This window comes from Alligator mississippiensis, chromosome 16 (assembly GCF_030867095.1).
Source record: "Alligator mississippiensis isolate rAllMis1 chromosome 16, rAllMis1, whole genome shotgun sequence".
NCBI classification, from domain to species: Eukaryota; Metazoa; Chordata; order Crocodylia; family Alligatoridae; genus Alligator; species Alligator mississippiensis.
This window is the reverse complement of record NC_081839.1, coordinates 30,244,360-30,268,368: the sequence shown is the minus strand read 5'-3', so window position 1 is coordinate 30,268,368 and position 24,009 is coordinate 30,244,360. Positions and strand designations below refer to the sequence as shown.

General features: G+C 48.3%; 1 protein-coding gene across 3 annotated transcripts in view; it reads left to right on the top strand.

Annotated features, from left to right (window-relative positions):
• The window catches only part of GRIK4 (glutamate ionotropic receptor kainate type subunit 4), a 282,987-nt gene that overhangs the window by 58,372 nt on the left and 200,606 nt on the right, over positions 1–24,009 (top strand). Inside the window, exon 1 of one of the 3 annotated variants that reach the window (XM_006259689.4) lies at positions 10,303–10,675. The exons of the other annotated variants lie outside the window; for them this stretch is intronic. The gene's annotated coding sequence lies outside the window, so the exon portion shown is untranslated. Of the gene's footprint in view, positions 1–10,302; positions 10,676–24,009 lie in introns of those variants that run through there. 3 annotated transcript variants of the gene reach the window in all.

The window sequence follows — 24,009 nt, the reverse complement described above, 5'->3', positions numbered from 1 at the left end:
ACCCGTGCTGGCTGTCCCTCAGGATGTTGCCCTCGGCCAGCTTATCAAGAAGGGTCTCTTTGATAATTTTCTCCTGAATCTTACCGGGGATTGAGGTCAAGCTGATTGGCCTGTAATTCCTGGGATCTGCTTTCCACTCTTTCTTGAAGATGGGTACCACATTGGCCTTCTTCCAGTCTTCAGATACTTCCCCTGAGCACCACGAGTTTTCAAATATTTTTGCCAATGGTTGGGCTATGACACCTGCCAGCTCCTTGAGTACTCTAGGGTGTAATCTGTCAGGACCAGCCGACTTGAAGGTGTCCAGCCTCTCAAGGTGATCCTTTACAAGGTCTGCACTGATGCTGGTTATAAATACGCCCTCGCCTTGGCTGCCCTGCGTCATGCTAGGCAGGGCAGTCCCTTGGGGCAGATGAAAGACCGACACGAAGTGCCCATTAAGCAGGTTGGCTTTTTCCTGGGTGTTGGTTATCAGTTGTCCCATTTGGTTCAGCAGGGGTCCATCATTACCCTTGCTTTATTTCTGACTCCCTACATATCTGAAGTGTATAAGTACATAAGACTCTCAAGTCTATTTTGCAACTACAAAGGTTCAATACTTATTTTTTTTTCTGGGCCTTTGGTGGGGGTGGACTGTACAGCTCTGTTGCTATTGCTTAATCCAGGCTTTAAGACATTAGCCTACTTTTTGAGATTGATGATGACACCCGGGGAGTTGGAAACACTGATCATTATTAACCAGTGCTCTCCAGCTACAAAAAGTTTGCCGTCTAATCAGGGAATGGAAACTCAAATGACCAATTACAATCCACAACAGTGTGATAACAAATTGGAAAGAGTTGACTGGGTAAAAGTACCCATCGTGCAATGACATCTCTACACATGGGGCTCCTGGCTAAAGTCTATACCCTACTTAACCTTTATTACAAGAACGTGCAGTGAATAGCTGCAAAGAATAGGTATTTTCAGAAAGCAGGAATGGTTTGCAAGCAGAACAGAGTGTGATGCAGGATAATTATTACTTTTGATAGCTAAGTGAGGTATCTCTTGCTTTCCCAGGCAGAGTTTTCTGATTCCTCCCTGAGCCGGCAGTGACTTCTCTTCCCTCTTCCTGCTAATGACAGACATGCAAACTTACTTGCAATATTAAACAACAACAATAACAAAAGAATTACCCTCTCACTGCTTGATTTATTGTCCAACCCTTTTTGTAGCAAGATTTCCGGTCTCATAAAATATTAAATACATCCATTTATTGAATATCCTATTTTGATATGTTTCATGCCTCATTTGCTGCTGGACTTGAGGACAGCGCACGTTTTTCATGGCAGAAGGCCCAGATGCTCAGATTTATCTTATGCTTTTTTTTTTCCTTTAATACTCGTTTAATTTTTCCTTAAGTCCACCCTGCTAAAGCCTTGGCAGGTATCAGCAGCTATTCCGCCGCATGGTTAAAGCCCTAAGAAGGTGAGACGGTTCAGTTTGGCCCTGCCATTTGGCATGATGCCTTATTGCTGCCTGAAGTGGAAGGTGTTTAATGGGGAAGGGGCAATCCTGTGTGAAGGCTTATCCCAAGGCAGGCAGCCCTGTCAGTCTCCATGCCCGTCGGCCTTCAACAAAAGGCAATTTTTGGTTAACGGCTCATGTGATCCAATGAGAGGATTTAAGTGGGGTTTGCTGCCACAGTTAAGGGAAGATGCACGTAACACTTCAATGGAGAGGGTCTCCGAATCCATCTCAGAACTGGTCCAGGAAGGAGGTTTTTAATTATTGCTGCTCATGTTTGGGAGGATCAGCTGAATCTTGTGGCTTCCTGATCCTTGGCACGAGATCACCAGTGCAAAGAGGGAGTGCTCCTTGGGTAGGAAGGAAAGGGGTGGTGTGTTATTGCTCTGAAGAGCCTAGTCACATCCTCCAATCCAGGTGTGCAGGCTTTCTTTTCCATCTGTTGTGCTACAAGCTCTACACCTCAGGGGAGACTCGGATCTGAGCTCTACATTTCTGGGAAGACTTGAGCCGACTGCCTTAATCCCCTGTGAGATGGATGGGTGGTAAGGCATGTCTGTGAGCACGTGGGGGCTGGAGCTTGCATGGCGAATTTAGGAGAAGGGACCACTTCTATGGGGCCCCGTGAAACCGCTCTGGATTTAATGGTGACATCTACATTCGCCAACAGCTAGATTTTGCAAGAGAGCTTGGCTCTCGTTTTGCTACATTCAGCCTAGCAGACAGAGGTATAACAAGACCCGCAGATGGGGAAACTGGAGCTGGACCAATTCAGACTAGAAATAAAGCGCACATTTTTAAGTGAGGGTAATTAGCCACTGGAACAGCTCCCGAGGGGTAATGGTCACTTCCCCATGAACAGAAGTTCTTAAATTGAAAGCGGATGCTTTTATTTAAGAGAGATGCTTTAATTCAGGGAAGTCCTATCCTGCATTAAACAGGAGATGAGACTGGGTGATGATAATGGTCCCTTCTTGCTTTACAGTCTATGAGCATGTAGGAGCCTGGTTAAGCAATAATTTAGTACCCAAATTTAGTGGCTTTTGAAAGTAGGTCTTTTGAGAATATGGCCACACATTTAGGTATCAAAGTAGGGAGGGGATTTCTTGAAATGACATCCTCTAGAGGTTGCAAGGCTCTCATCAGGTCAAGATTGGGGCAGAAATAGGTTAACAGGAACATATTAAAAAGTGCCCACATCTCATGTTTAAAAGCGATAGGCACTTGGGAGCCAACTTTCAGTAATGCTGTTGCTGATAATCTGACTCAAAGCGGGTTTTGTTGCTTATAGAAGTTAATAGCCCCTGAGCTCAATGTTCAGAAGCACCAATGAGCTTTCAGCACCTTGCCTATTTTGGGTGCTTTTGTAAATCTCAGCGCTTTTCTCCACCATTAGATGCCTAAATACTTTCTTTAAAAACTGGCCCTAACTACTGAAAGGACTTTAGAAAAATTACACGTAGGCTTCTAATTTCTTTCACCTGGGTTGGTTTTTATCATCAGACTTTCAAGACAGGGGGGAAAAAAAAGCTTGGTGAGGAAGCCTACCTTCCCTCCCCTCCTTCCGATACAGCAAACTAATTGAAAACAACATGAATGTTAATGATGCATTTCGCATTTGGAAGTTAGAGGGGTGATTAATACATTGTACAGTGTATATTAACACCTTCTCAGGGGCATAATGAAGACAAAATATATGCTCTGAGATGAGGTTGCTTATTCCTCTGCGTGTTTCTCATGTTCCACCTTGCCATTACACCTTGAAATACAAGATTTCCAATCCAGAGGGTTTTGTTTCAATGTATAATTTCAGATCAATCAATAGAATTTTATGTCTTAATCCTTCCCTTCCTCCCCTCCGCCCCCTCCAGCTTCTGCTCGGGTAGTTGAAATGCAATGCACAACGTGTGTGGGGATGTACATACGGCTGTTTTTTCTCTTGCTGGGAAGATAGCACTGGGGATGGGTTCCACTGGCGGGATGATATTCTCCTGAGCACATCTATGGGTTGTTGTTTTTTAATGGTAGCGGGAGATGGTCTGTTATTGGAGAGAGGCGTAATACATGGCAGCCGATTAGAGGCTAAGGAAAGTTTTTCTCCTTCTCTCTTCCCAGACTGATGGCTGTCTCTAGAGGCCTTGTAACGGGTTTTTTTTTTTTAATTAAAGTGATGAATTGCTCTCGTGGAGGTTGTGGCAGGGCTGGAGGCTGAAGCTGTGATTAATCTGTAATGCAGCCTGAAGTTTTGGGTGCATCCATGTGACGTGCAGGAATCGCCGCCCTTCTTGCTTTTGCCATGTATGTGCCAGGGCAAGGGACCCCACTCTGAGTCCTTGGTGGTGCTAATTTCTCCAACAGCCTGTCCATGTGCTTGCGTATTTCTTGGAAACCCTGGCTGTGTCTTGGTGTAGGTGCGGGATGAATTTCTCCACCTTTGACCAGCAAAGCATTTAGGCACCTAACTCGCATTGGAATAAAAGGGATTTAAATACTTTTGTGGGTCTGGGCCTCTGGTCCCAGTCCAGCAATCTGTGGGTTGTCCCCTTGACCCGCTGCCATGCACTCTGGATTTCAACAGGGCTCCATGCTGGCCCTGGGGCCCAACCGCATTGAACTTCTGTCTCCAAAGGCAGTGTCTTAGATGCTAGCTCTGCAGCAGTTATTGCAGAGCCAAGGAACCGGGATTCAAGGCAGTGACTGTGATTACCTGCAGTGTAGAGATGGCTTAGCCAGGTTAGCATCTTAGGCGAGGATGTGTGGAGGCAACTATGCCCCATCCCATGCTTCAACTTACATGTTCAACGTTGCCAATTCCCTCGTTTTTGTTTTTGGGGGTTTTTTTTAGAGGTTCCACAATACTTTCCCCCCCTTTTTAACATGACTCCAGGAGCTACAGCCTTATTTCCTCAGGATCTTGCCTTTCTTTCTAACACGAAATAAGATTCATGGGTTTTGAATAATCAGGACATGTGCAATGAGCTAATTACTGCCTGCTACAAGAGGCTGAGGATTAAGTGCACATTGGCCACTCTTCGTTAGCTGCCACCTTCTACTTAAAGCTAAAATATCACAGTTAAGCTGTCACTAGACTGTGGGGTAGGAGAGTGCACATCAGCAGTTAACACTGAGCAGCTGGTGCACAGTGAACCCTTGGCTCCATATCCAGTGCAGTAGCTAGTTCTGTGATTGTCAGCCATTGCACCCTGGGGTGCCTCGAGGTCTGTTCAAGGGTGCCATGAACTTCCAGGCAATGTTAGTACTGTTAGGTATGCAAGATGATTCACAAGATAAACCCAGGGATTTAGGATCATAGGAAATGAGGGTTGGAAGGGGCTTTGGGAAGTTGCATCTAGTCCAAAACCCTGCTCAAAGCAGAACCAGCCCCAACTAGATCATCCCAGCCATGGCTTTGTCTATCCATGTCTTAAAAACCTCCAAAGATGGAGCTTCTACCACCTCTCTGGGTAACCCATTCCAGTGCTTCACCACCCTCCCAGTGAGAGAGTTTTTCCTAATATCCAACCTAAATTTCCTTTGTTGCAACTTGAGCACATTGCTCCATGTTCTGTCATCTGCCACCACTGACAATGGTCCAGCTCCGTCCTTTTTGAAAACACCCTTCAGGTAGTTGGCGGCTGTTATTAAATCCCACCTTGGTTCTCCAAGCTAAATAACCCAGTGCCCAGTTCCCTCAACTTCTCATCAGTCACGTGTTCCAGCCCTCTCACTATTTTTGTTCCCTCCACTGAACTCTCTCCAATGTGTCCACATCCTTTCTGTAGTGGGGGCTCAAAACTGGACACTGGACTCCAGATGTGGCCTCGTCAGTGCAGAATAGAGCAGAATAATCGCTACTGGCAGCACTTCTACCAATGCAGCCCAGGATATCGTTAGCCTTCTTGGCAGGAAGGGCACACTGCTGGCTCGTGTTCAGCTCATTGTCCCCTGTCACCCCCAGGTCCTTTTCTGCAGAGCTGCTGCCCAACCAGTCAGCCGCCAGCCTGTCCCGGTGCATGGGATTGCTCCGTCCTAAGTGCAGGACTTTGCACCTGTCCTTGTTGAACCGCATGAGATTTTTTTTTTTGGCCCAATCCTCCAACTTGTTGAGCTCACTCTGAATGCTAGCCCTACCTTCCAGGGCATCTACTACTCTGCCCAGCTTGGTGTCACCTGCAAACTTGCTGAGGAATCCATAGTGTTAAAAATATTCTGCCCTGTTGTGGTGTTTCTGAGTTGTTTGCAATAGAAGAATTGCTCTATTATATTTTTCTGTACCCAAAGAGGAGTGAAAACTTAGAGCTGGCTTATTCCCAGGGGGTGCCTTGAGTCTGTCGAGGGGTGCTTTGAGTCTAAAAAGGTGGAGAACCGCTGAGCTGGTTCATGTGCCCATGTTTTTGGTGACGCTGGTGCTGTCCTCTTCTGATTGTTGAGGCAGTTTAGCAAGGGACAGTAAAATGAGACAGTGTCAGTATGAGCCTGCCCATATACAACTAGTTTAGTGTGGAGAAAGACACCACATATTGGCAGATAAGTATGGAGTGTGTTATATTGCTCATAAAGCTGTAGGCTCAATAAGAGCTGTAATATATTACAAATAGCTCTTAACAAGCACCTTCGTCTTGGAGAGCGAGAGCCTCTACTGTTCGTGCTAGCAGACTTAGTCTCTGCTGCAGCAGAAGTCAACGAGGGTTCAACCGATTTGGCAGGTCAGGGTTTCAGCCCCCGCGCTGGCAGCTGTACTAGTTTCATGAAACCTCTCCTACGGGCCAGCTCCGGGAGGATGACGGAGGCTCGGAGTCACAGTTTGGTCTGCACAAACAGTAGCCAGCAGGCATGTTGCTGACTGCAGCGCCTGGCCTCGATGACTTCCCTGAGACCACTCAGAGTAGTCAGCGTTGGCACATAGACGATGCGAGGACGACAAACTCTAGCAGAAAGCTCTACGCCTGGAAAACAACTGTTAGCTAAACGCAGCCCTTATGTTGTAACATGGTTGTCGTAGGTGGGTACGTGTGGTTGCAAGTGATTATATAATTTACTCCAGAAAGGGAAACGATCATCCAAGTTATAGCACATCTATAATTAAGTACAATGGAAGGCGATAAAACAGCAAACATTGAAGTGCTGTTTTTGGCCACGTCTGAATTATTTTTCTCCTTTGGCAAAACCATTAAAGGGAAGGAGAAAAAAAAAAAAAGAGGCAACTCTATATGCATCCGCTCTGCGTATTGGAGGGTTGTGGTTTTTTTTTTTTTTTAATTTTGATGAATGAAAATTAAAATCTGAGCAAGGGTAAAAAATCCCGAGGAGAGTCGCTGAGTTCCTTCAGACTTTTAGCCGGCCTCTTCTTAATTAAAAGCACCCGGCTCTGCTCTTTCTACTGATTGGGCATAAATGTCACCCATTCTACCTTATTTTTCAAAGGGGGGGAAACTAGTAATTACTGCTTGACGTTTTTAGTATTTATTGGTTTTTTGTCTATTGATGAATGGGAACGTTCCATATTAATTAAAATACATGATATTCCTTCCCCAGTCAGAACGCAGATGAATTTATCCCATTCTGGCAACCTACTAACCCTGCTCCTACCCTCCTGCTAGGCTGTGTATTTGCATGCAACTAAGACATGCCAACTCCTCTCTATTCCCTTTGTCTGAGATGATAATAGGCTCAAATGAAGCCCCTGGAGCTTCTTGATGGCATATTCTACCTGATTCGCTTGGCTCCGTCTCTGCCTTTGCAGTGGTTTCCTGTGGCTGTGTATGTGATCTTAACCCAGCGTAGCTCGGCTGGGTTGTTTTGTGTTGTTTTTTTTTTCCTTAAATGACCTGTTTGCTAGTTCTAATTACCTTTCCTGTAATAAAACCTCTACAAAAAATTGATTTCAATAGTCCCCTTATGGAAAAGTCTTAAAGAATTTAATAGGGATGAAACCAAGGCTGTTCTGTGGAAACGACTCTGAAAAGCTGCATAATTTAGTAGAACGTTTTTATCCCTTTTTGTTTCATAATGTCCATGCCCGCTGCAGCTGGGTGGCAGGATTTATGCTCCCCACCGGCATCTGGGGCTATTCTGCTGACCCGCTTTGTTAACAGGAACGGGGTCTCTGTGTGAACCCGGGGGCTGTCTTTTCTCATCCTTGCCATCATTAGCTCATCATTAACTTGTGCTCCCTGCCTCCCCCAGCCCCCTCCCCCATTTTTGTCTATCACATGCTTATACTGAGATACTTACTGCAAAGAGCTCAGAGCAAGTAGGTATAAGGGCTGTCTTTTTCTAATTTATTTGTACAGCACTTGGCAACTTAGAGTGGTCTCTGTGAGTGCTGCAGGGACCCATGGGTGTTACCTACCCAGCATTCAAGCAGCGTATCTGCTGAGTACTTTCTGTTGAGGTGCTGCCTGGGGCCAAAATCCATGAGCTTAATGTGGTTTGTAGCCTAGAAAAGCAACCCACCCACCCATAAGGGTTGCCCACCTTGGTGCCCCTCATCTTGCATCTCCTATGAGGAGGCTGTTTGGAGAATGCTGCTTGTTCCCCCCAGCCCACAGAGATTAACTGGGAGATTTCTATCCCAGGGATTGAATTTTATAGGCTGGCTTGAAGTCCACAAACACCGACTGCCACCCTGTTCAGTGCCACAGGACCTCTTCCATTTGGGCAGCAGAGAGGTTGGAGACCCCCCAGCACCCTTGATGAGACCAAGGCTCTTGCTTGGCTGCTTGTGGCCAGCATTGCTCCTTCAATCCCTCCTGTGTAGGCAGCCCTGCTCCACTTGACCACAGCCCCACACCCCAGAAGTGGCTGCACATCAGTAGGATGAGCACCAGGATTGCCGTTTGTCAAATGGTTTGTAAGGATGTCACGGTCGCGATGGCTTTGCCCAGCTGCATGAAGGGGATCAGGCAGGATGATTCAATGACTGTGTCGGCAGTCCAGGAGCTCTCTAACAGTCAGGAAGGAGCCATAAGGAATTGCACTTATGATTATTCATGAAGCTTCTCTATTATCCAAAGATGGGATGGAGTAAAATAACTTGACAGGGTCTTAATCCACAGGTCGAGGCCCTCATGTCCAAGCCCTTGGGCAGACTGCATTGGTAGCAATTGGGACAGTAACCCGGTTAATAAGGAGCCCCTGGGTTACTCCAGGAGAGTCACTTGGACAACCACATCCCTGCCCCTTCCTCTTCCCCCACCACGTCCTGCTTCTTATCCATGAGTGAGAATCAACCGTGATCAGTGTCATGATGTGAGTGACCCCTTTTGGCTTGTGTCTCTGAGTGTCCGTGGTTTAAAACTGGATGTATGAGAGCAGGTTGTGGGGCATGAGGGAGCATAAGGCAGTATGTGGTGGGCTGCTGGGGAGAAGGGGACAGGTGGGCACTGCTGTGGAAGAGAGGGGCGTAGAGGAAATGTGGGAAGATGGATGGGAGGGATCATGGATGTGCACGCATATCATTTTCATATACTTCCAGTATGAGACAAGTGCTCTACAACCCTGACCCAGAGACCACTGAACTCCATGGCAGCTCTCAGGTCAGTGAGCTTGGGTTCAGTCCCTAGAGCCAAATATGGGCCCATAGGTCAGATCCAAGCCTTTATTTCACCCCATCAGCCTCCGTAGAGTTGCTTGTTCGGCTTCCCAAAAATGATGGGGAGCTAGGACATCCCCCTTGTCCTCTGGGACAAGCAGGTTGGGCATGTCTATCCAGCTTGAAAGGCCTGTCTGCCCCAAATACCATCCCTGAGGAAAGATTTCCCTGTGTCTGTGATCAAGTCAATTGAACCTACAAATCCTCCCAGTGAAATGATGATGTGGGGGCGAGGGCCCTGAATGTAACTCTTCTTCGGGACCTTTGCACTGTGGCTTGGGCTGGAGCTCCCTTCTGAGCTCTGCTTTGCATCTGCAGATGGCAAAGGAGTGTCTGACCCACTGTTTCCCCCGCGCTGCGTACAGGCTGCATCCTGCCAGGTGCTGAGCCCTCGCTTGCCAACCCAGCCAAGCATAGGAGATTATGCTTAACTTCTAAGCACAAATCATGTCACTGGAATCAATGAGCCTGCTCGCACACCCGGCCTCGAAGCGCATGCTTGCACGCCTGGCTGGATCAGGACCAGGATGCTCGGTGTTGTGCTGATTCAGCCCCCGACAGGCAGATACTCTGCAAGTTGACAGCTTCCCAGCTCTGGAAGTACAAGCTCTGAGCGCGTGCTGGATGCTTAGCACTGACTGTCTTTTTATACTGGTGCTTAGCTCTTCTGTAGCACTCCTGGCTGGCTCTGAAAACACTTCACTCGGGGCAACGCGGCCTTGTTGGCATGTCCACAAGTTGTTGAATGCTCTGAAGTAGGTTTAAAGGTGCCATCCATTACTTTAGCTGGGAAGGGGTTGACAAAGCCTGAGGACCACAATGGCAGGGCCACGTTGAAAGAGTGGATGCACCAAAGGGTACCAGAGGGGAGAAGGCTGCTTGGCAGCCCAAGACGAAGGTGGCTAGACAATGTAGTGTTAGCCCTACAGAAATTTAAGTTGGACAGCTGGAGGATGAAGGCACACGACAGACAGGAATGGATGAAGATAGCGTCCTCCCACGTGCTGGTATAACCTCTTATTTACAGTGTTGGTGGTTACCGAACCTCAGAAAGGTTCAGAGAGGCCATTTGAGAAGTTGCCAGGAATTCACGGCCTGTGAAGACGACGATTGTGTGACCCTTGAGCCTGAGAGACGGAGTTGGAAACCCCTGAAGAATCAGCATTGTTTCTAGCTTCTGGCTGCACTGGAAATGCTGGTGCGAGCGGCTTTTCAGCTGCCGTTTCATCAGTGCCTGTACCATACAGCACCTGAGGTGGGAACGAGCTGATTAAACTCGCACCCCTCTCCCCTCAGGCACTCTTCACTCTTTCCCCTGCAGCACAAGAATTGGCTCCGAGTTCTCCTGAAGATCCAGTGGCAGTGGGTGAGATGATGGCCCTCGTTATAGCCAAATCCAAAGTCTTCCAACCGTGGCATCGGCCATCCATCATCCTCTGGAGCTCGCATCAGCCGGTTCTGCAAGGCCAGTTAAATCTCGTCTAAATTCTGCTGCTCCTTGTGTCTTCAGCAGCCGTCTCCTGTCTCCCCCTTCCTGCAGTGTACTTGTGGTTATTCACTGGGATCTTTTAAAATGTAAGTTTTCCCCAGGCACATGGCTTTGGTGAGGAAGAGCAGGCTTTCCAAGTGGGTAGAGCCTAACCAAGGGCTTGGTTCAAGCCCTTGCTCCGCCACAGACCTCCTGTGTGACCTTGCACAAGTCATTTTGCTGCTGTAGCTCTCAGTTCCCCATCTAAAAAGAGGACAACTTGCTCTCACAGGGGTCTTATGCTGCTAATTGCTTTGAGAGGAATGGTTCAATTTTTCTTGAGCTCCACTGGTGGCAAAGTGTGATGTCCAGAAAAATGTTCAAGTTGACTGGGGAAGTGAATGTTAAGCGCTATGAAGGTTTCTTGCTGAGAACCAGCAAATATGCTTTGGGATAGTGGGGCTGCACATATTCCACCATAATCATCACTGCTTGGCTTTGAAAAACCCTATTTACTCATGATGAGTTGCAGACGCAGTGGGATGGCTAAATAGATTAGATATCATGCAGTTAATTACCTTCATCCCAACACTCTTCTAGACGATGTTCCAAGACATAACAATGCTGTAATGATACAAATGCCCCATCTCATGTCCTGAGCCAGCAGCAGGAGAATTATTGGAATCACTCAAACTGGTAATCACTGGTGCTTGTGCTTGTGTGCGGAGCATGGGAGAGAGCCACTGGAGCAGAAATTTCCCCCAGATCTTCCCATTTAATTTACATGTCAGATGAGTTACCGGCCTTATTGATATTGCTCCGGCTTTCAAAGACCCTGCTACTCAAAAAGGGAACAGGAAGACTCAAATTGACTTGGCTTCAGGTTAAAATGCACAGTGAAGCATGCTGGGGACTGGGCAATGAAGGGACTTCCAGGTGTTGTTCTTTGTCTATGTGCCGAAGCCCGGGTGGGAAGTTTAAAACAAAAAAACCCCCAAACTCCCAAAATGAACAGAGATGAATTGTAGCATATTCTAGTGTGCAGAGGTCTGGGGGTTTTTTTTCTTCTGAGGGTCCCCTGCCCACCCATCGTCTCTGCCACTGAATTTTGAATGACCCTGGTTAAGTCACTTATTTCAGTTTCTCTTTTTCTCCTTTGTCTTGTCTCTTAAATAAGAAACCTGGGCAAGGATATCTCTGCTTTGCCCGTACAGAGCCTAGCGTACTGGGATATAGATTTCATGCCAAGCCTTGAGGTATTGCTGTATGGGATAAAGTCTGAATGGGAAGGAGAGTGGGAGGCGGGGAAAGGGATCCTAGGACAGAAGTACACTACGGAGGGCTGGAAAGAGGCAGTGTTCACTTCCCACCCTCCTGCTTGTGCGTGCGTACAATTACTAACCTGCACTTTATATACTGCTTTTTGCCCGTAACCCTTTACAAGTGATCACCCCTTCTTTTTTGACACATGGGGAAACTGAGGCAAGAGAGGGAAAGAAAATTCCCCAGGGTCACCCAGCAAGTCATCAGTAGAGCCAAGAGCCTTGCCCAAGTCGCTGTTTGGCACCGTGCAGCTGCTGCCCTGTCCCTGTCCTGTGCTTGTTGGCCTGGGATGCGTAAATCCACAGCTCCCATGGGGGGAAGTCGGGGACACCCTCCCACACATATTCCCAGCTGCTTGTTTGGTTTGGAGCCACCGGGAGCACCCGTGTGTAGACTTCGAGTGCTGTGCTCTGTTTTTGCTGTGACAACATCCAACACGAGCTGCAATCAGCTTATCCCCACGACCGAGCCGCAGCTCTGAATACAAATTGCAGCATCCGCTGTGCAGGCCAGTGCTGCACCATCACCTAATTCCTCTCGGAGGCTGCGCAAGCGTGCATTTTAACAAGGGGTTTTGTGCAAGATGCCAGCCTCTGTACTGTCTCTCCAAGCATCTCTTGAAGCCAGCGCAGCTTCTCGTGAGGGCAGACCCCAGGGCTTCCTGGGGTTACAGAGCGCCTGCTGCCTGCGGGGCCCCAATGAGGAGTCTCATCTAGTTCAAGTCCTGGAGAGGACTTAGCTTTATAGCAGTGTAGATGTAGAGACACCTTCCAACCCCAGCTAGACAACAGGGAAGTGGCCTGCAAAGCCCTCGGGGTGCATGTCCAAGCCAAATGTTAGATGGAGTCCATGTCAGCAAGAGTAAGTGGCTAATTCCTGCCAACATCTCCTGACACCACCACAACTTTGTCCCTCTCTGAACTGTGCGCTAGGTTGTGGGGAAGCCAAAAAAAAGATCCTGTCTCTTCCTGCCTGCTCTCCTTGTTCTCAGTCCTGCGGTTGTTCAAAGTTAATGTCCATTAGTTGGGTCTCCCTCCCATCGGTGGGTAGCTTTGCTCAGTCCTTGAAGTTTGGCAGTTGACCCCGGCGTCTCCAGGGTTTTGTCCACAGGCTCTCTGCAATGAAAAGGAAGTCTGTAGCGCTGGCACCGTCCCACGGCTATGTCAGATCTTCATCAGCAGCCTTCAGCGTGGCGATGGTGACTGTTGGAAAATAACTGGCTTGTTACATAGCTTTATCCATTCAAAAAGCCACAATAATTGAAGGGACTGTATCTGTCAATCAGAAATCATTGCAATCTACATTGGGAGGCAAAGGCCAGTCTTGCAGCCTCCCCTCTTTTGATTAAGATATAAAACTCTCTGCTATGAGCAAAGACTTGCCACAGCTCCAGCCTTTGTGGTTTGTCTGCAACGAGGGAGCGTGGAGCCGGGTGTTCGGGTCCTGCGGAGACTCTGGCTCTGTCGGCTGGGCTACGCTCCTGCAGCCCTGAGCTGATTAAGTGCAGAGTGTCGAAGTGAGTGGGTTTGTGGTTCCCATTGCAGCTGTGCTCTGCTGGCAGGGCGCTGCACCGGCCAAAATTCATGTCGGGCAGAAATCAAATTAAAGTTCACCAGCCCGATGTGTTTGGGGAAGGGGGAAAAAATAAAACTACACCAGCACCAAACCCCCCTCCACACCACAGACTTCATCTGTTGGATGAAGTTACATCAAGCAAATGGAAATTAAAGGCTTCTCATAGCAAGATTTTCGGTATAATTTGATGGAAGACTTCAATTATGCCAAAGTACCTAAGAAAAGGAGCTTTTAAAAGGATTTCATTTTGGGGTTCTCATAAAAAATACGTATCTATCTGCATAGGCCTTTTGAGCATCAATTGGCCTGAAAGGGCTGCTGTCAGCTCAAGAAAGAGGGATTTTATAATTCTGTGCCCCCTTACTGCCCTCCTCTCCCGAGACCAATTTCTACTTGAGATGCCGTTTCATGAGAGGAGGTCGGCAGATGAAGTATGTAGGGAACCAGGAGCGGGTAACGGGGCTGAGCATGAAAGGTTTTAATGCTGCCAAACTATTTCCTTTATCGGTCAGTTAACATCCTGTTGGAAGAGGAACGTTATTGCTCACGATTGTCAGGACTGCTTGTGCCCATTGGGTGCTTTGTTTGTTTTTTAGACCTTTATTGGGCTCTCAGAGACGACAGAGCCAGGGTGCACGTGTTCTCCATGGGTGTCAGACCCAGCAAGGCCAACTGGGTGCATGGGCAAAGGGTCCAAGCCAAACTGCACTGGAGCATATGGGAAGGGAAGAGGGACACAGGTTGAAAGGGTGTCTGGCGTTGAACGCCCAGAGGCTCCGGGTCCAAATTCTGGCAGGAGCTGCTTAGCCATTTACGTCTTTGGGAGAGGCGAATCGCGATTCGCTTGGTATGGTTTGTGTCTGGGACAGAGGGCATGAGGCCTGGACAGCGGACGCCTTGTCTGGCAAGTGTGTAAGTTGAACGGAGGCCGATTGTAAGGGGCTGTGAACTGATTCATGCCAATAGAGACTGTAGCCCAAAAGATCGCCCAGCGTTTCTTTTCTGAAGGTCAGTCATTCACTCTGTGCACCTCCTGCCCTACGTGATTGCCTGCCATCTCCACCCCAGTGCTGAGACATGACCCCCTCCTTCCCCAAGCATGGCAGAGCCCCCCACCTCAATGTGGGGGTTGGCAGTAAAGGTGTCTCCTTTCTCCCCATTAAACCGCAGGCTGCCTTGTCCTCTTCTGCTTCTTTTGGCAGCAAGCAATAGCCCAATGTGTAGGGCAGCAGCTGGGGAGACCTGTGCTCCATTCCCCGACTTTACTATGGATTTCCTGGGTGAGCTGTGGTCGGTCTGTCTGTCTGTGCCTTAGATGAGAGCATTGCCCAGTTCACGGGGGTGTAGCAAGGCTTGAAAGATTGAGAGGTACTATAGGGCCTGCTTAAGTACCTAAGATAGCTGGGTAAGACAGAAGTCATGCTGGGGACTGGAGTAAATCATGGTGGAGAGGAGACAGCACAAGTCACATAGTCTAATGCACCATGAGGGGGAAAGGCCAACGAGTTGCTTTTTGCTTCCAGTATCCCATCAGCCTGAGGGATTGGCTTGGGGAGCGTCAAACCCACGTCCCTTCCAGGTGGGATGGCTCTGAGGGTGGAGCTGTCGGGACGAGCATCCGCTCTGGCTGTCCAGAGAAAGGAGCTCTCGCTCCGTCTCGAGCGATGGCAGAACGATACCGCCTGCTTACGCAGAGAGAAGAAGAAGCTGCGACTTCAGGGGAAGATTGATTTAATGGGGCACTGCATCTGCACGCCTTTTAATGAGCGGCTTCCTGGAATTGCTGTCAGACTCGGCCCTGTTGCATGATGAGTCTGTGGACTTTTATGGGGGCCAGGGTTAATCCAGTGCTTCATTAATAGGAAATTACTGTCTGTTTACTCTGGGCATTGGCTGACTCCTTCACGTCGGCCTCCAAGGTTTTATGCGCTGACAGTTCCCAGTGACGGTTTCTCCCTAAATCCCATCTCGAAGGAAGGAGAGGTTCTCCGGCATGGCTGCGCTGGGTATAGAGACAGACAGGCCTGCGGGGTTAACTGTTCCTTCTTTGTTGTGTCAGCAATCAGAGCATCTTCCTCCCTCACTCTCACCTCTGCACATCACCCATGTGAATGCACACGCGTGCATCGCTTTGAGAAATTAATGATCGAGCGCAAACACCGTGGTCGCGGCAGATGAGAGCCGCGGCTGAGGTCCAGGCATGAAACACCTTCCTGGGCCAAGACTTCTCAGTAGTGGAGCCACTTCAGCAAAATAGCTAAGTGCAGACAATGGGCTCTTCCCTTCTCAAGTGATCTGTCTGCAGGGTTGGAGCCATTTGTGAAAGAGGAATGAAAAGAGGGCTGTTGGCTTTTTATTTTTAGCAAAACAAATCTCCTGTCTTTGCACCGATTGTCGCAATATCTATGCACTTAAATTTGCACTTAGAGCTTTTAGGATGTTCTTTTAACCCAGACTTTTCTAGGGGGAGTGGGTAAAAAGCCAGGGGCACAAGGGATTCAATTCTTTATTAAGCAGATAGAGATGAGTTGTCATAGAGAACTGCTGTCCTGCATCAGGAATGCAAAGTCAGCTGGCCTGAAATCAGCATTGGCTTTGTGCACCCTCAAAAGTTGCTCTGACTCTTGATCTCCTCGTAGCAGGCTTTGCAGAACAAAGACTGAGCTATTTTTTGGGACGAGCATGGTACAGAGAATTGAGCACTCGTGACACTTGTGGGCAGAGGTAGATCTAGGGTCTGCTGTGCTGCCCCTTGACACCAGGTCACAAAAATGAGGTGGGAAGGAGACTGGCACGATGAGTTGCAGCGGTTTCTAGGTGTAAGGAATTTCAGGACGCCTAAATTGGGTGTGGATTTGTCATGAGTGGGGGCTGGTTTGAGATGGAGAAACTCTGGATCAGAGACGGGTTAAAATGCATGCAGGTTGTGCCCGGAGGATAGACTTGGCTTCAGTTCCCAGCTCTGTCATAACCTCTCCCTGTACATCTCACTTCATTTAGGCCTCAGTTTCCCCATGTGAAAATGGGGCTGTCGTGATGGTAAATTCCTGGAAGAGCCACACATCACAAAGAGTTACCGGCCTGGGCAGCTGTGCAACTATGGAGGCAGATATATACAATATATAGTGCCCTGTAAAGCCCTTGATACCACAAGGCATCCTGATTAAAACGTGCGTTCTGCAGGAATAACAGGCACACATTAGCTGCCTAAAAACCTGGCTTGCTGACCAATCTCAAAACCATTGGTTAATGGGGGGGATACCAGCACGTGGTACCATTTGAACTGATCCCAAGGGACTTGCTCTTAGCCAATATTTTTCTTTGATGTAGATGATGATATCAAATCTGAGCTGATTAAGTTTGCAGATGACTCCAAGATTGATGTGATATGGCAGCAAAAAAGGCTGGCGGGGGAGCAGGGGGAAGGGGAAGGTGGTTACTCTTACACAGCTGTCTGTCCCAATCTGACAAAATGTTTAATACAGCAAAGCACAAGGTAATACATCAGGAGCAAAGAACAGTAGCTACCTTTACTGGTCCCTTAGGAAACAGTGTCTCAAGAAGAGAAGGGCTTGAGGTGGTTATCAATGATAACCCTTAACATGAGCTGTCACTGTGTTGCTGTGACTAAAAGAGACGGGGGATTTTTTGGATGTATATGAAGGGAAGTATCCTGTAGAAGTAGGGAAATGCAACATAGGACTGCAAGGAGCATCTGGGCCTTGGAGTCCAGCCACATTGAGCCCTCACCCGTAGCTCCAGGGAGCAATATCCAGAGCACCAAGAGCATGCTATAACATGCCACAGGCTGGAGCTGGTGAGATGGGGTGCTGCCAGTGCCTTACCACTACATTAACTATGAAATCCTTTTTTTCCAGAGGATATATTAACAATTTTGTCACTGCATGCAGCATTGATGGGACTGGGATAAGAAGTTGGGGTCCAGTTCTGGGGTCTGCACCTTAAGAAGAAGAGGGGCTACTGGAGGGAGTTCAGTTGGGGGTCACAAAAATGACTCCTGGCCTGAGCAACTCCAGCCCATTCAGCATATCAAACCAAAGGTTAAGAGGGGACTTGGTCCCTGAGTGCAGGTGCTTTCATACAGAAGAAAGATCTGCTCATGAGTGAAGGGCCCTTCACACAATGTTATTGTAAGACCCTGTGCCTGGAAGTAGAAGCTAGACAAACGCAGCCTTGAAATGAGGCACAGTCCCCTTGCAGTGAGGATAATTAAGCATCAGAACAACTTACCAGGAGAGGTTGCGCACTTGCCATTGCTTCGAGTCTTGTAGAGGAGAGTTTGAAAGACATGCTTTAATCCATCTTTTGGGGATAGCCTCCGTGACCTGCGTGTACATGAGGTCAAGCGGTATGCTCTGTATGGTCACAGAGATGCCCTCTGGCCTTAGAGCCTATGAATAAGGATGAAAGCTGCCTTCTCCTGCTGTGCTGGATCCTGGATGGACTGAGTCACATCTCTGATCCATCACTGAGGCCTCTCCTGAAGTGGAAGGCAGGGTAGATTTGTACTTTATAGACTATCCGAAGTAGATTTTTTACATGCACACACACGCACTATATCTGTCTGTCTGTCTGTCTATAGAAGGTAGGGTAGGTTTGCACCTCATAGACCAAGGGTGTCAAATATACAGCTGGCGGGCTGCATCCAGCCCCAGCGCTGCCCAATTGACCAAAATGCTGCTTCAGACCAGCCCTGCGCCGTGCTCAGCACGGGTGCCTCCCACAGCGTTCTTTGAGGCCACCGGGCTATGCCTCCCACAGCGCTCCCATGGGCCAGTGTCCCAGCCTGGCCCCAGGCAGGTACCGTGTGCCCTGGATCAAGCATACAGGCAAAGGGGTCTGTGGGCCTGATCTGACCTGTGGATCAGCTCCGCACCCCTCATCTGGCCCTGCAGGCGTGCTCAGTTTGACGCCCCTGTTATAGACCAACTAAAACATGGGTCTATAACAATATGTGTGTGTGTATATGTACACATACACACATGTGCTTGCATATATGTGTACATATGTGTGTGTATATGTGCACATATATACATGTGTGTGTGCATATAATATATATATACATGCACTTTGGTTGGTCTGTAAGGTGCAAACCTACGCTGCCTTCTCCTTGACTTCAGCATAACACAGATAACAACATCTGAAGTGGTCCTTTGCTTCTGAGACCAGGGAGAGAGGATCAGGGTGTCAACCAGGGACGTTTAAAACTCTGCTTCGAGTCTCCCAAGCTCCTGTGTGATGTCAGTGCCCCCTCGGTAAAATGGGTGCAGCGCTGCCTCACTTTCCGTGAGATAGTGAGGATAAAACGGAGTAAAGGTTGGGAGGAGCACAGATAAACAGGGCCAGACAGGTGCCTGGGAGGGACAGATAAGGCTTTTGGATTTTTCCTAGCAATCGTTCTCTGCAAGTCTGCGCTCATGCTGCAGTAAAGATCCCATTCCTTAGAGCTGCTGTCCTGCTGCCAGGACTCGGGTGAGGGAATGGGAAATTGCAGTGAGAAAGTTGCACGCTGGAATTTGTCTCGGTGGTATTTGTTGTCAGTCTGGGGCTGCCCACGCTGTCCCCGCTACCCACTGCCACGGAGGCTCTTGGGAGTTGGCCTTTTCCTGAAAGCAAGGGGAGCTCGTGTGGGAGCTGCCCATTCTCTCCCACCCCCTCAGGACTTTGACATTTCATCCTAGCAACACTGCTGTGCCGCACCAATAATTGGATGCTGCTCAGAGTTAAACCGTTAATCAAACATGCAGGTTTCTGGTCTGGAATCTGTTTGTGTGCCATTTGTGCTACAACCAAGATTAAAAGCTTTGCTCTCACAAATAAATCCCTTCTCAATGGAACATCGTTAACTGATTTGGGCTTTGGATCTGTTTTGCTGGAAAACCGCATCCATTTCTTGCTGCAGGCTTCTTAGTTGTTCCCCAAATGCTCTCTCCTCAGGCTTGAATATGTGCAGCCTAGTCCTTGTACTCTTGTGTGTGTGTGTGTGTGTGTGTGTGTGTGTGTGTGTGTGTGTGTTCACAGGCTTGCTTGCCTTCTTGCCCCTGCACTTCCTTGTGCATGCGCTTACTTTTGCATTGTACACACTTGCCCATGTGTTCTTGTGCGTGCCCCTCTCTAACTGATGTGCATACGAGCTCATATGCTGTTGTGCATTTTTGCCATGCGTGCACACTTGCCTGCATGCTCTTGTCTGCATTCAGAGTCGCGTGCTTGCTTCTGCCCTGCATGTGTGCATGTAAGTCTTTATGCTCTCACATGCTTGCCCCTGCTCTTATACACTGTTGCTTGAACGTTCCTGTCTCTACATCCTTTTCCACTTACGTATGTTCTCACGTATGCTGCTGTTGAGAGTCCAGTTAAAATACATAAACCATCCAACCCACAAGCGTCTTCCCAAGCGATTCCCAAATGACCTGGTTTTTAACTACTGGCTTTGAGATTCAGTTATGAATCAAAATACTCTTTGGGCCATAAGATGGAAGATAATTTATTTTACTTACAGTTTTGGCAGACATAAAAAGAAGCAGCCCTGGCTTTTCGGGCATAAATGACCTCCTACACGTTGCTTTGGTTGAAGCCACTTTGCTTCCTTTTTTTTGAATCTGCCAGAGGTTTAAGTGAAATGAATAGACTAATCTTTCTTCTCTTGCTCGTGCAGCATTTTGGTTGACAAAAAAAAAGCTCTCAATATGTGAACTGTTCTGAAATGTCCCCAGGTCTGATTCACAGAGTAGAATCTCCTCTGGTCCTGGGGCTGGTTTTGTTCAGTGTCTTCATCAACAGCCTGGAAGATGGGATGGATGCACCCTCAGCAGGTTTGCAGATGACACCAAGCTGAGGGATGTAGTAGACAGGCTGGAGGGTAGGGCTAGGATCGAGAGACTTAGACAAATTGGAGGATTGGGCCGAATTAAATCTTATGAGGTTCAATAGGGAGAAGTGCAAAGTCCTGCACTTAGGATGGAGCAATCCCATGCACCGGTACAGGCTGGGGACCAGTCTGGATAAGCAGGAGCTCTGCAGAAAAGGACCTGGGGGTGACAGTGGACAATAAACTGAATGAGCCAGCAGTGTGCCCTTGTTGCCAAGAAGGCCAAAGGCATCCTGGGCTGCACTGGTAGGAGCATTGCCAGCAGATCAAGGGATGTGAGTCTTCCTCTCTATTTGGCACTGGCGAGGCCACATCTGGAGTACTGTGTCCAGTTTTGGCCCCCCTCTGTAGAAAGGACATGGACAAGTTGGAGAGAGTCCACCTGAGTGCAACAAAAATAGAGGACTGGGACACGTGACTGATGAGGAGAGGCTGAGGGAACTGGACTTGTGTAGTCTGGAGAAGAGATGGCTGAGGTGGGGATTTAGTAGTAGCCTTCAACTCCCTGCTGGGGGATTGCAAAGAGGATGGAGCTGGACTGTTCTCAGTGGGGGCAGATGACAGGACAAGGTGCAATGGGCTCAAGTTGCAGCAAGGAAAATTTAGGTTGGATATTAGGAAGATCTTTCAAACCAGGGGGGTAGTGAAACCCGTGAGCAGGCTTCCCAGAGAGGTGGTGGAGTCTCCATCCCTGGAAGTTTTTAAGACCCAGGTAGACAAAGCCTTGGCTGGGATGATGTAGTTGGGGCTGGTCCTGCTTTGAGCAGGGGGTGGCCTAGATGTGACCTCCTGAGGTCCCTTCCAGCCCTCGTTTTCTATGTTTCTGTGATTCACGTGGAAAGCAACTGGAAGGAAATGTAAGAATAAATAGGGGTTGGAGGGGTTAGAGCTCATTGAACAGTTTCCATCAAAGAATTTTTGCAGGAAAGAGGCAGTCTCCTGAAAATGAAAGTTTGTTGTTGGGTGGGAAGAAATGGATCCTTTTTCCTAGAAAAACTTTCCTTGGGGGGGAAAAAAAAAATGGAATCAAGACACAAGAGAAATTGTTGGGTTTTGACAAGCGGTGTTGGTTTGGGCTTGAGCAAAAATTCTGTTTCAGTTTGTACAAATAGAAAAAGGCAACTTGGCATGTCTTTTTTTTAACAAAACCTTGAAAAAGTTTGACAAATACATCATTGTTTTTTTCGTGGAGAAAAGAAAATCCATTTCCTGAGCAGCATGAATTTTGTGCGCTTATGTGGAAAGGCGTTGAGCCTAAGATGACACCACAATAATGGTTTCCTTAAAGAACCTTTGTCTGTCTGTAATGCTACCATCTCATTCAGGCTGAGGGCTTAGAAAAGTTGTGTTTCAGCAAGTGCACTCTAATCACGCTCTAATGAGAGATAATCGGGGAAATTAGCGGAAAGACCAGAAGCTCCTGTTCCTCTCATGTGTTGTGTATTGTTTTTGTGTGACCTGGCACTAATCTAAGAGCTAGGGGCAATTAGGAAGAGGATTAACATGTGCTTATTATATGATATAGTGACAATTTTGTTGCAGTTTGCAGCGTTATATTGCTGTCACCTTGCGATCTTGGAGTGCGTTGCAGATATTAAGTCTCTTGTCTGCCCCTGTGAAATAAATAAGGATTAGACCAACTTGATAGCTGGGGCATGCGGACACCAAGAGATGAAGTGATTTCCTGGGCCATGCAGGAGTTGCTGGCAGTGTTGGAGATACAAAGAGGGGTCCTCAGGCTCCTGCTCTGATGGTTAAAGTCCAGGGCTGGGCTGACCCTGCTGCCTTGGTCAGCATCTGAAAGAAGAAAGGTGCACTTGAAGGATCAAACCTGAGCTGAGCTGGAGAAATTTCAGGCCATTTCACTGAAGGTTTTTCAAAAGCAGTTTGACACTACAGAGTTTGCCCCTTTCTCCGGCTACCCTGCCCTTGACCACACTGCAGATCCTAGCTGCGATTTCTTCCCTTGCTGCCAGTCTCACTAGTGCAGGACAGTCCCTCTGTTCCCCTTGGTAGGTGGTTTCATTGCTGTGATGGCTTGCAGAGCATTTAGGATCTTCCTGCTGGACTCTTGTGAAGGTTTTATTAATATGAAGGCCTCTACCTTGCTGCCCAGAGGAGCAGCTGCCGCTGGAAGGTGGCTGCAAATGTCAGGAGGCATTTCAGGTTTGGAGGAGTCACTGAGATCTCCCTCCACATCCTGCCCCAAGGTTGAGTAAAGACAATGTTTCTAGAGTCAGACATGGCTGGCAGCTGTATTTCCAACAAGCTGCCATTGGGCTGGTAATTATCATTAACTGCATATTGGAAACAGCAAAATATTTGACGTGGTGTCAAGATATTGGTGTCAAGGAGCTGTGAGCTCAAGGATTGCACAGGTCAACAGGTGCTCCATGCCCTTCTCTCTCTTCTCGTCTTCTATTGACTTGAAGCCATTCATCCTTCTCCTTTCTAGTATCTTCCTGATCTTTTTTTCTTCACGGGGCTGGCTGACCGGCTTGACACACGTCGGCGTCTGAAGTAGGCACGGCTTTGCCTGAGACCCCGACACTGCAAACTTTTGTTGTGTTTTCATGAAAAGAATTTCTGAGCACTGCACAAATATCCCAAGATCTTAAGGGGATTTTTTTGTTTCAAATTAAGGCTGGCATTTTAAAGTGCTTCAGTCACAGCTGGAGAGCAGAGTGTAAGGGTGCTGGTACTGGGAGCAGGGCAAACTTGGAGCAGAGCCAGGGCTAGATGGGCACCGCTCACCAAATGGCACGGTGCACAGGTGTGTCCCAGTGCAGGGCATCACCGGGGAGGTACCACCTGGGCTTCTCTGCCCTGCGGTGGCACCGCGTTAACTACTGGGGGACTGACAGCCATGAGCTATTTCCCCGTGACATCCTTGTGGCTCTGCGGGGTGACCTCAGGGCAGCGAGGTGAAGTCGCCCAGGAGCCAGCTGGGCCTTGTGTTGTCCCTTTACCGTGCACATTAGGGGGAACTTGTCCTTGCTAGGAGGCTGTACCTCCTCCTCCCACCCCGTCCAACATGCACGCGTTCTCGCAATCGAGGCAAAGCCGAAGGGGTATGAGCTGGTTTCTGGTTCTGTTGCTGTCCTTAATTGGCCTCCATTATCATTGCATTTGCATGTGCAGTCAGCTCCATGAAGCAGACTGCAGGACACAGCTCTGCCTTCTCCCTACCCCCTCACCCTTGATGAGCTCCTTGAATGAAATAAGCTGCAACACCTCTGTAAGTGCGTCTACACTAACCCTCTTGCAGGTATTACCATTTGAGATATGGGACAGGTGTCTACCTTCCTCAGTGCTCACAGATATAGTCACGCCAGCCAGACTTGTAGGTGCAAATGAGGCTAAGTGACATGATTGAGGTTGCAAAAGAAGTATGTAGCAGAGGAGATTCTTGAGCCAGGGTCTCCTATGGCTCAGCTTGGCAGCTTAAGCCCACTGTGCCATACTTGCCTTCCTGCCCCATACACAAAGATATTGAGGCCTATCTAACCCTAATTAGATAGTTGTGAAATGATTTGTGCATGCACAGAGTGGGGTGTTTGTGTGTGTGTGTGTGTGCATGCATGCGTGCACCAAGTTAGCAAGTAATAGGGAAAGTCTGATTCTGCTTTGACTATGCCCGGAGGAGGTTTG